Source organism: Tamandua tetradactyla, chromosome 5, assembly GCF_023851605.1.
Source record: "Tamandua tetradactyla isolate mTamTet1 chromosome 5, mTamTet1.pri, whole genome shotgun sequence".
Lineage (NCBI taxonomy): Eukaryota > Metazoa > Chordata > Mammalia > Pilosa > Myrmecophagidae > Tamandua > Tamandua tetradactyla.
In genome coordinates, this window is record NC_135331.1 from 71873823 (window position 1) to 71887246 (window position 13424).

A 13424-nucleotide genomic window follows, 5' to 3' on the forward strand; every position below is an offset into this window, starting at 1 on the left:
TTACTTTCGTCATCCACAATAGAGATAATACTGGTTTTGTCTAAGGATCATTGGGTTGTAATGTGAATCATGCCAAAGCCTCTGGTGGAAAGTGGGAGAGCCAAAAAGATGCATACTTGCAGTGTTAACACACTTCGACATTGTTCTATCCCTGTTACACTTGCAAAACAATGAGTGCCTGGCATAGAACAAAATATTTTCAGAGTTTAGAGAGAGAATGCACTTGCTGAAAGTTTTCTGAATGAAAGTTTTTCTGAATTTTATTGGAGACTAAAGCATTGGTAGGATTTAATTGTAGAAAATGTAAAAGCAGGGTGGAAAGAGAAGGTATTGACGATACACAATAATTCAAAAGGCTCATGGATACATAGTAGAGAATTAATTTCTTAATAATGGCATTCATCTAAATATTGAGCACCTACAATGTTCAAAGCACCATGATAGGTGCCTTGAGTAGGACTGACCCAAAAACAAATGGTCCTGGCTCTCAGAGGACTAACTGAACTAGTAGAGAGCCCAATATAAAAATCGATCATGAGGTATGGGTGGTACTTGAAGGAAAATGGCACCAAAGGAGAAGTGCCCAGTGAGGACTAAGCAAGGAATTAGTCAGCCTTGATGTCCCCAGTTAAATCAGTTCCAATTCTCATCAGAGGACTGCAGGCCAGAGAGAAAACCAACTTTAAATCCCATCCGACTGACATAGTTACCGAGTCAGATCAGAGGGATGGGGACTTCTGAAAACCCAGCTGCTTAGGAAATATCACAGCCCTGTGAGGTCGTCAACCAAATCCATCAGAGTCCTCCAAAAGCCTAGAGAGTTGAGGATGAAACCTCTACATGGAAAACATCTTAAAGATCAAAAATGGCATTAACTATTCCTGGCGCCAGCTTGACTTGATGGGCTCCCGGGAGATTCCCTTCCTACTGCTAACCTCACATTGTTTTCACATTGGTAGCAGTAACATCCTGGGTTTGCTGGGAAGGTGAGCTCCTGGTGCCAGGGACTGGATTTGGCCACCTTTGGATCTTAGACACCAAGCACAGTTCCTAGCACCTCATCAGTACTCGATGTCTATTTATTGAATGAGGAAAATTACCAACCAATTGAATGAATATATTCTCCTGCTTACCCAGCAGTAAAATTAAAAGACTCATGAACATCATTTTAATAATATTTTAGTTCTATCATGTTAAAACTGAAATGACATTTATCAAAGAGAATATAGTTTTTTGTTTTTTCTATTTTTTTATTTTTTATTAATAAAACCAATCAACATACAATATGAATATTCTTTTTTTCCATCACATAGTTGTATATTCATCATCATGATCATTTGTTAGAACATTTGCATCAATTCAGAAAAAGAAATAAAAAAGAAAACAGAAAAAAAATTCACACATACCACACCCCTACCCCTCCCTTTCATTGATCACTAGCATTTCAATCTACTAAATTTATTTTAACATTTGTTCCCCCCTATTATTTATTTATTTTTAATCCATATGTTTTACTCATCTGTCCATAAAGTAAATAAAAGAAGCATCAGACACAGGGTTTGAGAATATAGTTTTGAAGGCAACACTAATGCCTACCAAATTATTTTCATAATAAAAATAATTCTTGATAGTATCATTCCATGTTGGTATAGTACAGTTTGCTTTTAAATTTCTTTTGGACATTTTTTTCTGGTTTTGAGTTTTATTTCTGGCATATTTGTGAAATATGGTATATTTTAAGTTGTGTAAAGTCAATATGTGGTCACACAGAATGTTTGGAAAAATTTAAAGGTGTAAAATAATGACCAATGACAGTAAAAGTAATAAAAACATAAGTCACAAAAACACGAGCTACCATTTATTGAATAGTTATTATGTTGCAGTCACTACAACAAAGTATTTTACGTATGTAATCTGATGCAATCTTCACAATAAAAACATGGAATGGAAACTATTATAAGCCCCAGATAAAGGGGAGAAAATCAAGAATCAGAATCTTAAGAAAAGTATCAAGTCATCCATCAAAGAAATGGCAACACAGATTGGAAGCCCAAACATTCTGACTCCAAAACTCATGCTCTTAACCACCCACTCCACTGCCTCCTTCCTCCTAAATAAAAACGACAACAACAATAATAAATAAATAATACTACTTTAGAACCCACCCCGGGGTGTGAGGGTAGTTCAGTGGTAGAATTCTCACCTGCCGTGCAGGAGACGCGGGTTCGATTCCCGGCCTACGCACTTCCCCCCAAACAAAAAACAAGCAAAGAAAGAAAGAACAAACAAAGATACAACAAATGGTGGTGCAATAACGGGATACTAACATGGTAAAAGAATGAACTGTGATCCTGGGTATATAGCATACAAACAAACAGACAAGCCCACCTATCTCATGTTTCAGGCACCGGAGCTTTAACGTTGTCATTCATCCTCCAAACAACTGGATGTTGCAGTTTGCTTGTCCTATTTTCAAACTGCAAAACTGAAGCTTAAATTATCATGACTCCTTATCCAAGTTTACAAAGCTATTCAATGGAAGAATAGAAATTTAGCTTCAGTTCACCGCAAGGAGCCAGGATGGTTCTCAATTACTACCTTATCTCAATAATAATTAAATATTCTGGTTAGGAGAAAATGAACCTGTTTATGTGTTTACCACAGCTAGAATAAAATAACGTAGACTTAACACTGCAGTCATACAAACATAATTCCCTCTTTCCGTGTGATTAGAAAGGCGCCTCATCATCAGGCACAAAATTAGCATATAATTTTTTTTTTAAGTGAAGGTATTTGAACCTTTGGTCTATTTTGGTTCTGAATATGTGGCAGTTTGCTTTAAATGTTTTGTTCTAGTATGACCGTGTCTGGATATATGATTTTAAAAACAAGTCTGAATAGGAGACACAGAGCAAAGTAAACTCTTAATTCAAGACGTACAGGACCAAAAAAATACCACCTTTTCTCGATGGGGTGGAAGCACTCTTGGGGGAGGGAAGAATAGCTCCAGATTTTACTTTTAAAATTACTCTTAAACATCTCTTTCATTTCATTAATGGGTAATACAACTACTACCCCATTTGTGTAATTGCTAATAATTAGAAAACTTTCCTCACATTTCAAAGCTATTTCATGAAATTGAAACTTCTAGCACCATAGCGAAAGAAAGAACTTAAATTATGCAATATTAAAATTCTTGCCATTTTGTTTAATGTACTGGGATTTAAATTATGTATATGTCTATCATTCTTCAGCATGTTTCAAAATCTACTGTTATCTTTTTTTACAACTAATAGAACTCATTACACTAATAGTCTAGCATAATGTAAATATATTTTATCCATATATAAGTAGTTTATTTTCTGTATCCCTAATGTAATATATCAAACAATAACTCATTTGTCAAAGGGAGACAGTTCATTAAAATTCAGCAACCATTTGGCCAGGATAAAACAGCAACAGTATAAAAATTGATGTTGCGAAACTTAAAAAATGAGGAAATAAAGAAAGTGCGAACAAGGAAATTGCGGGCCTGCTCTCTAGGGCCATTTTTAGGTCACTTGCCTGAATTTTAATATTGCAATTGTTTTACAAAAAGTCTCAAAGTTATTAGGTTGGGAGGGAAGCCAATTTACAACTGGGTGACTTGAATATCAGGGGCATTCAATAAATTACAGTGTGCTGCCTCTTGGGAATTAGGGGTGGACAAGATAAAACATTTGAACGTTGGGCTGCTACTCACTTTTTTAAAGTGAATTATCTGGGTGGTGGGACTGTGGGTCATCAGGTAGAATTCTCACCGGCCATGCTGGAGACCTGGGTTCGATTCCCAGTGCCTGCCCATGTAACAACAACAACAAAGTGAGTTAACCAACTTAGAAAGCACATTTCTTACTCTGTTGACTAGTATTCAAGTAGCAAAGTGAGGGAGGGTTTTAGACTTTTTAAATTATTTTCAAATGTGCAGTATTTGCTCCATCTTTTTAAAAAGAGAGAAAATACCAAGCACAGGAATCTAACAGAGATTTGGACATTTTTATAAACTATGAATTCAAACGTTAGAAAAAAGATGTAAACGTGCAGCCTTTAAAAGGTACTCTGGGAGGCACCTTAGTCCTTTGAGATGTATTCTTGAAATTAATTTAAATTTTAAAAATATCAAGTTCACAGACCTGTTTTCACAGATGTATAAATTATGTTCAAGATCACTTTATTCAAATAATTAGCTTATTCATGTTTGCATTCATGCACATTTACATGGTAATTTCTTTGTGGTTACATACAAATGCGAGTTTGCACATTTGTACACAATTTATTAGTTGGCTATATAACTGTCAATCTAATGAGTTCTCATCTTAGGTTGTCTTCAGCTGAGATGCTGGCCACACGCTTCCTACCCCATGAGCTTGCTACCCACACGTGCGTACACAGTCATCAGGCAATGTCATATTGACACTTCATTTATCGCTAAGCAACAGATTTTTAAGAAATGTATCTTTCCAAAGACATTGTAAGAGTTTAATCTGTGACTGTAACACGCATGTATATAGCATATAGCTCTTATGTATTACTATGTGTAATACTATGTGTAATATGTGTAATATGTAATATGTGTAATATGTGTAATATGTATATAGCATATAGCTCTTATGTATTACTATGTGTAATACTACGTGTAATACTATGTATTACACTTCTCATCCACTAATGGAAGCCTTTTCATATGGTAAAACGGTATACATTGTGAATCTCCATCTTTGCCTGGCTCATCCATGAATTGAGCCTTCCTTAGAAATCTATAGCTACTTTCCACAATTGTAAGGAGATTTTCCTATGCAAATAATAAAGAGATTTTGTATGCAATTAAGCAGACCTGTACACATAATGACCTCCTTAACATGTTTTTGCACTATCAAAGTCCCATCTGCTATTAGAAAGTTGCACTTCATGTCATAAGCACTGCTCTGTTATGCACGTGACAAGCAGTAATTAAAGGTTTGGGTAATATTTATTTATTATTACATAATAAAGTGGTACAACTATGTTTTCTTTTAAGCTTACAGTTAATCAAATCATACAGCTAATAAGCAAGAGATAAATTTTGCTCTGCAGATTTGCTCTTGTGAGAGATCAAAGACTGAGTCTCACTTGCATCTCTGTGACCTGTCATTTCGTGATAAGTGTGCCTCTTGTACAAAATGAAAATACAGATAGCATGTTTGATGATGTTCATGTATTTGTTGGAACAGGCCATTTTGTTCCAACTATGAAGAAACAGCTGACAAGTGTTGCTAGTTTGTGAAACTACAATTGCAACAATCTATCCCAGGAGCAGAATCAGTAAGAATACTCAGACTCTGTATCTCAGGCTTTGGGTCTGAAACTTTCAGATCTCTTCTTTTTTTTTTTCAATTTTAAATGTCTGTCTTCAAATGAGATCATATGAGTTGTTGAAGTTTGTACACATCTATGAAACCTACTTCAAGTAGTTTCCATATTCAACCCTGCAAATGAAGTCTGTAAGAACTTCTTTTCTAAACTGTGTGGTAGATGTCCATTAAAATAAACAAACATGAGCATGGCTTACTCAAATCAACAATAATGTTCTTACTCCAACTGAGCCTATGCCCCTGAAATTTTATTATATATTCAGTATATAGTAGGAGGCTATGTGCTTTGTTTTTGAAACACACTTGAGAAAGTTTATCTTGGAGAATTCATAGTCTTTGACAAAAAACGAGTTTACTCTAAATTTAGTTTATGAAAAAATGTGAAGTTAATAAAATAACCAGAATTTCTGCCTGTTGATGACTAATAAGGTCTTTGAGTGAACATTACCTGTTTACTTGCTCTGGTGTCTAAAGATGTGATTTAAGAAAAGATTAAAATTATGTAGAAATCAGTGATGCCCTGCAGATTTTATAACTCATAGATTTTTTGTTCTCAGCAAGCTAAGAGAGAAAATATTTTATTAGTTATATATATGTTTAGAACCCATATTTTAAGTGTCTGTTGTGTGATTTGCATTGAATTAGTTCTCAGAGAAATGAAGAAATATCTAAACAATACTCGCAGTATAGTCTTGGCTATGATTTTTGTTGTTTGGGGTTGTTTCTTTCTTTTTATATTTTTGCTTTGTCTTCTCCACCGGCTTTTGTAAGTTCTTAGGCATGGTTATTTAGTCTCATGTGTTGCCTACAGAGCTTCCCACAAAGGACTCAACGGATAAATTTTTCTTTTTATTCACCAATAAAAATGGGAAGCATATGTATGCTTCAAATTCCTTCTTTTTTTTTCTGTCACTCTTCCTTCCTCAGCAGCCTTCCTCTCCATGTTCTCAGAATTGTTCCCTGTCCCCTGAGCTGATATGCATTTCCATGTCTCTGGGCCTTTGTTCCTGCTATAACCTACTGCTCATCTCCTGCTAAAAAGATGTCCTATGCCCCTTTATCCGTAAACTTAACTCCTCCTTCACAGCCCAGCTGAAGGAGTTTCATTTTAAATGTATCATTATAATAGCACTTACCTTATTACTTACTTATCTCATTGGTATATAATTAGCTGTCTTTCCCTTAGCTAAGCAATTGAAGGTTTGGTATCATTTTCTCTTTCTCTCTCTCTCTATCTCAATGTATTTATTTTTGTATCCCCAATTCCCAGCAGAATGTCTTATACTTAAGAGCTATTCAATAAATATTTGTTGAATTTAATCTAATTGGTGGGACATCCATAATTATTATTCTCTACATTCACAAAATGTATTTAGTGTTGATTATTTGCCGGCTTCTGTGTGTTACACATTATCTTAATGTCAGAATCGTACTGAACCAACTTAAAGAGATTTCAGTGTTTTAAATTTACCGAGAAATCTATAAAGCAGCTGTGCATGTATTCGTGATCAGAACCGTGTCAGTGACCCATGCCCCTATTATCAGACAGGTTGAGGGATGGAATAAGGTTCAAAGATAAGGTGGGAATCAGTGGTGAGGGAAATGTTAAGAAGAAAATGGGGTGGAGGATGGGTGAGCATGAGGGGATATTACATTTTGATACAGCCTCATTGGAATGACTGTGTCAAAATGTCCTGCCACATATGAACATCTATAACTCGACCTATAACATCTGCTACAAAAGATCAAGTAAGATGGTATATCACAATTAAAGCAAGTTGGGTGTATTTCAGACTTCGTCCCAGAACTAGCTATTGTCAGCACTGGCTAAAGTATTTAATAGGACATTGTCTTGTGGTTGCTTCTAACTCCCTTTTCTTTAGATTTCTCTTCTCTTTATATTTCCCAATGTAACTTGCTTACATATTTTCTACCTTAAAATCTCCTCTCTTTAAAGTCCTCCATACCATATTTGGGAAAAGGGTCATTGGTGTAAGGGTGATACTCTTTCCAGGACTATTTGCCTTCCAATAAGGGATAAATTACCTTAAATCAAAAGAAGGAGATTTTGAACTGTAAGATTTCAAACAGTAGCAGGCATAAAGTAAGGGAAGTAGGAGCTTTTTCAGAGGCTCAATATCAGAACCCTAAAACTTCTTGACATTCCTTGAGTCTCAGTCCTATATCTCTTGATGAGGTTTTCATGAGAGGATAAAATGCTGTTATATCAGAAATGAGTTACAACTAAAATTGTTCCACACTGCCATAGAAAAATTGTATAGATGGGTATACAGGCAGAATGAATCAATGATTATTTTTAAAAGCAGAAAAGTAAAAAGATAATTCATCTCTCCTTCCTAAAATTAGCACTGCTGTGCTATCTTTGTGTGACTACCTTGGGCTACAAGATATGCAATAAACACTCATCTCTGGTATGACTTCATACCATTTTCCATTTGTTCTCTTTATTAAATATTTTTATTCAATTTAATAGCCAATAGTCTCTCCAGAACTTTTATAAAATTGCATTTTGCTTGTTAGGTACCTTTGTTTACTCATGAGACTCCATACTGTGCCATTGTTAGATGGTACTTCAATTCATCAGATCACTAGGCTCCCTCTCTTTATCTTATCTTATTATTAAAAGAAGCAAATCTCTCTTCACCCAATGTAAGATTCACTCTTTGTGACTTTTCCCTAAACACTGAGTTCAAAATCTTACTCAAAATTCAAGAAACACTCTTTTTCATTCTCATACACACACACATTTATATATTTGAAACCATACATCGGTTTTCACTACTTACAGCTAAGTCATGTATTTTGATTATAGCAAGAGTTAAAGCAAGCCCAGATGTTCAAAATCACAAGGGTATTTAGAATTAAATTATGATAAATACTGTTTTCTAAAATAAACACCAGCCAAAGCAAGGTTGTGTTTCCATAAAAACACAAAGAGAAATACAATAATAGATATAGATGCATATATAGCACAATTTTTCAGGCCTGAAATGAATCTTGGTGAAAATAAAATACAACCTCTTCACATCAAAAAAAAAAAGAAAACGAGGCCTAGAAATTTCAGTGATCTGCTCAGGGTCCTGTTTTAGCTCACAGAACGAATACAAAAGCCTTGACCATTTAGACAAATTTCCTTTACATCACATGCAATAATTTCTGGAATATTAAGTTTAAAATAGAGTATACAGGCAACTTTCTTACCTCTCTTGTGTGGAAAATGGGCTCTTTAAAAAGTATCCTTGATGATATTTCAGAGGCATCGTTCTTAACATCAATTAACACTGGATCAGTCCAATAGAAATTAAAGAGCTCCAGTCAACAGACATAGGTTAAATGAGAATTTATTATATTAATACTCAAAGAGAAGATCTAAAGAAACAGAGTAATAAATATTGAAACCAGGAATAGAAACTGAAGAATACAGGGGACTAATCAGTCTATGAGAATGTCCTTCAAGCCAAATCCAGACTGAATTTGTGCTTGGATTTAGTGGGGGCTTAGAGAACTCTCCAGGGGCCAAACCCATTGGTTGTACATGACAGCCCAAGTATCTGGGCATGAGCGATGCTTCCTAGTCTGACGTGCCATATGATGGTGATTCCACACGATTCATCTGGGTTGGTAGAGATGCTTCTAAAGAGCTGAGGGAACAGAAAACATGGTGTACCTCCTGGAAACTATCAGCAATGCTGCCTGAGGTGTAGAAGAAGTTGTCTGTCTCAGAGGGGAAAGGAAAGAGAGTCAGAAGTCAAGTTGGAACTCTATTCATACAAACTTGTCAACATACATAGGGATTCAGGGGGGGTTATAGACCGGTGGGCTTGTGCCAGGTGCATCAAGTGTCAAGCTTAGAGAGTAAAACTTACTCCTGCACCCCAATCTCTGGTGGTCATTGTGCTCCTAAATATTTGCCAAGATCAATGAAGATGAATCAGAAGGCAAGCAAATCTAAACCTGTAAGTTGAACATTGGGTAATTTATAAGATAGGCTGTGTACTGGAAGGCAGAAACTGGCAATAACAAACTTAAAACTTGATTCTTAAAAAGATTTTTGTTAATTTAATGCATTCACTTAAGTAGCATCATTTTAATTTACTGAATGTTTACTGTATGCCTGTCAACATCATTTAAAGTCCCCATAAGCCAGGAGACCATCAGACTCAATTTTTATCCTCAGAACATAACATACTATCCAGCACTTAACATGCATTCAAATTCAAATGTACTATTCACTTTACAGCTATTGATAAATCAGAGGATAATACCGCAAATTTTCTCTTATTTTATTCACTGAGCAGGTAATCTGAAGATCGAATATCCACAGTTCTCTCAACAGTCATGCCAAATTATACTTATTTAGATTTTGACTTACATTCATTTATAAATTAAAGTTGAAATCTATTTTCAAAAATCCTTGTCGGAATTTTATTTATCTTGGCTACACTCTACATGTAATACCATCAATTGAAATGAGGATATATTCAGAAAGTTATTATAACCATCTACCATAGCTAATGATCTTAATTTTCCTGTACAAAATTCCTATTTCATTGAAATTTTGTTGTGTTTTTATAGAATGGACCTCTCTCTTCTGTAACATTTTCAAGGATGATCTGAGGGAAAAACATCCAGAAATACTTTTAGATTTATTTTTGATAACAAATGCTCATATGGCCTTTAAACTAACACTTAAAAAAAATTCAGTTAAATATTAAATAGAGCTACAAAGTACAGAAAAAAATAACAAGTGCATACAGAACTTCATATGCACAGAGCTGTGTTCTAAGTGCTTTGCATAGATTATTGTATTAATCCTTACACCAACTCCATGAGTTGGAACTATAAGTATCTCCATTTTACAGATGAAGAGATTTGAAGTATAAGTAATTTTCCCAAGTCACTTAGCTTATAAGTGGTACAGCAGAAATTGAACCTAGGTGATCTATCCTCACAATCTGTGTTTTTAGCCAACCACTATGTTAAATACAAATATCTAGAATAAAATGTTTTGGAGCATTTCCTGATAGTAGGTATGCATGGATGAATATCAAAATATCATTATCTTTTAGCCACAGCTTTGGTGAAATGTTGAGTGACTTAGGCCCACAGAAGGAGAGAAAGTTTTATGTATCCAGTTTTAATAAATAGAGCATGGGATTAAAAGGACAAAGGATAAATTTCAACATGGTAGAATTTTTTGTTTCTTTCAATTGTGAGTCAAAATTATTGATATGAATTTGAGACCAACACCCATAAGTTAATAAGGTTTTCTTTAGCCATTTCTTCAAGAATGTAGAACATTCTTCTACATCTTTAAAATGCCAAGTGTAGGACTTGCTGGTGCAAGCAACAGAAATTTGATGACCTTACTCAAAAACAAATGTCTTGGAACAGTAGTGGGAAGCTGCAGAATCACAGGAAGGCTGAAGAACCAAGCTTGTAAATTCACAGAAACCAAGCCTCCTTGGTGGAGGAAGAAGGCAGAACACTTAGAGGTCTTTTCATGTACAGAGTTGTCAAAGGAACTGTTCCAGTTTGCTGAAGCTGCTGGAATGCAAGATACCAGAAGTGGATTGACTTTTATAAAGGGGATTGATTAGGTTACAAATTGACAGTTCTAATGCTGTGAAAATGTCCAAATTAAGGCATCAACAAGAAGAGGCCCTCACTCAAGAAAGGCTGATCAAGTCCAGGGTTTCTCCATCACATGGGAAAGCATATAGTGACATGTGCTGGCTTTTCTCTCCTGGGTTCAAAATAGCTTTCTCAGCTCCTGTGCCTCAACAGCTCCCAGCATTCTGTTTGTGTGCTCTCCAAAATCTCTTTCTCTCTGAGAGCGCTCCAGTAAATGGGTTAAGACTCACCCTGAGTGGGCGGGGTTACATTTCCATGGAAACAACCTAATCAAAGGGTCCTACCCAACAATAAGTCTGCCCCCACAAGATTGGATTAAAAAATATGACTTCTCCGGGGTGCAAAACAGTTTCAAATCAGCACAGCAGCCATACTGGCATAAATAAATTCCAAATATGTTAAACTCTTTACTACTCCACTCAAGTTTTAAATTCTAGGAAAAGAGAATCCAAATAGCATGGATTAGATAATAAACGGGGATGAATCTTCCTTGGCTAGAAGTGGGACAGATCTGGAAGGCAGTTCTACCAGGTTATGTTCAATGAGGACAACATACTATTCTAAAGGCAATTAAAAGTGCTATTAGGAAATGAAAGTGGACATGGCTAGCCAAAACCCACAAATATCCATGTTCTCAACTTAAAAAACATTTATCATCACTACATGTGCATGTTTGTGAGTGTGTGTATGGGTGTGGGTGTGGGCGTGTATGTAGGTTGATCAAAGCAATTTGTTGTGAAGAATTTTATTTTTGTAACTGATTATAAAGTGAACACATATAAACTTGAAAAAAATTTGAAAAAAGCCATTCATAGTCATAAGAACTATCTAGTAGTAACATTATAATGTCTTCCTAATTTTTCCATAAGTAGTTATATTTGCACATGTGTTCATACACGATTTAATAAAAATTTGAGATAATTTCTGTAATGTTTATACTGTAATTTGTCATTTAATTTATGTTTTCACTTCTGTTCATGACTAGTCTTCAAAAGCATGGTTTTATTAAGCTGATGACCATATGCAATACAACTATTCCATGTTGCTACCATTTAGGTTAGTAAGTAATAATGATAATAGAAAAAAATAATGTAGATAATATTTATTGAGCACATACTGGGGGTCAATCACTATGAAGGGCTGTACATGAAATGCCTATTTTACAGAAGTGGAAATTAAAGCTCATATATAAGATTTCCCAAGGTCAAAAAGGTTGTGACTGTGAAGCTGAGATTTCAAGCTAGAGACTCATCAAAACCTGTGTTGCCAGCCCTACAATTATATGTATTACAATGGACAGATGAACGTATAAATATTTGTGCAGTTTGTTTACTTGAGATAAATTCCTAGATGGGAAATTATTGAATGAAAGGATGTGAAAATTTATGAAGCCCTTGCTGTATTTTGCCTTATTCAAATAAATCAATTTTCACTCCTCTTGGAAGACCATGAGCACGGTCATTCTTTAACACTATTCTCAATGTTAGATATTATTAATTAAATTTTTCAAATTTGAGAATTTAAAAACTGGAATCTTCTTTTTATTTTCATTTGTTTGATTAGTGAGGAGACTGATCATATTTTCACAAATTATTTTCATCTTTATTATAATTAACTGACATTGGCTGAACCATATTAAATCCAAGTACTCATCCTCGCTTCCCTGGGTTATTATTTAATGACAAAGGCAATATGCATGGAATCTCTTCTTTCGGGGGGTCTTATGCTAGAATGCATATCCTTGTACTCATTTAATGGAGCAGTTTTGTGGGAGACAATTTAACCCTGCTACCCTGAGCTATTCACCCAGTGATAAGGGAGTTTACCATGTATGCCTCAGTTTCCTTATCTGTAAAATGGTGATGATGAGCACGCTGCAGTCCTCGTGAGTTCATTTTTGAGCATTACATGGGATAATCCACAAAGGGTTTAGGACAATGTTTGATTCATCATGAGTGTTTGATAAATATAAGTAGTATCAGTCGTGGTAGGGTAGTGATAATAGAGTAAGAATAACAATAGATGTGTGGTCAAGATTATCTTTACAAAAGCATTCATTTCTAATTTTAGGAGATCTGGACTATAGAAGCTAACTGGCAGAGGGAAATAAGGGTAGACACAGCGGGAGGGTTGACCTACAGCTCAAAATCTAGGACAGCACTTTTCAGAGTAATCCTGTCATTGGGAAGATCACTTCATATGGCTGCTTCCATGAGATTCCCTTTGCCTTTTGGGTCAGAGATGGAGGGACTGCACATGTAAGCTCCAAAGGCTCATGGAAAAAGACTGTCCACTTTATCATGTGGTGTGACAAATTCCAGCATTTTACTTCCTCTGCAGAGAGTCAGACTCAAATGGCATTCATTCAAGCCTACCATT

The 13424-nt window shown here is 35.3% G+C and overlaps 1 protein-coding gene and 1 long non-coding RNA gene across 3 annotated transcripts in view; one reads left to right on the plus strand and one right to left on the minus strand.

Annotated features, from left to right (window-relative positions):
* The window catches only part of NLGN1 (neuroligin 1), a 714506-nt gene that overhangs the window by 631506 nt on the left and 69576 nt on the right, over positions 1 to 13424 (plus strand). The window lies entirely within an intron of this gene.
* The window catches only part of LOC143682511 (uncharacterized), a 48858-nt gene that overhangs the window by 19733 nt on the left and 15701 nt on the right, over positions 1 to 13424 (minus strand). The window contains exon 4 of the long non-coding RNA XR_013175167.1: positions 3743 to 3836. This is a non-coding gene — a long non-coding RNA (uncharacterized LOC143682511). The remainder of the gene's footprint in view (positions 1 to 3742; positions 3837 to 13424) is intronic.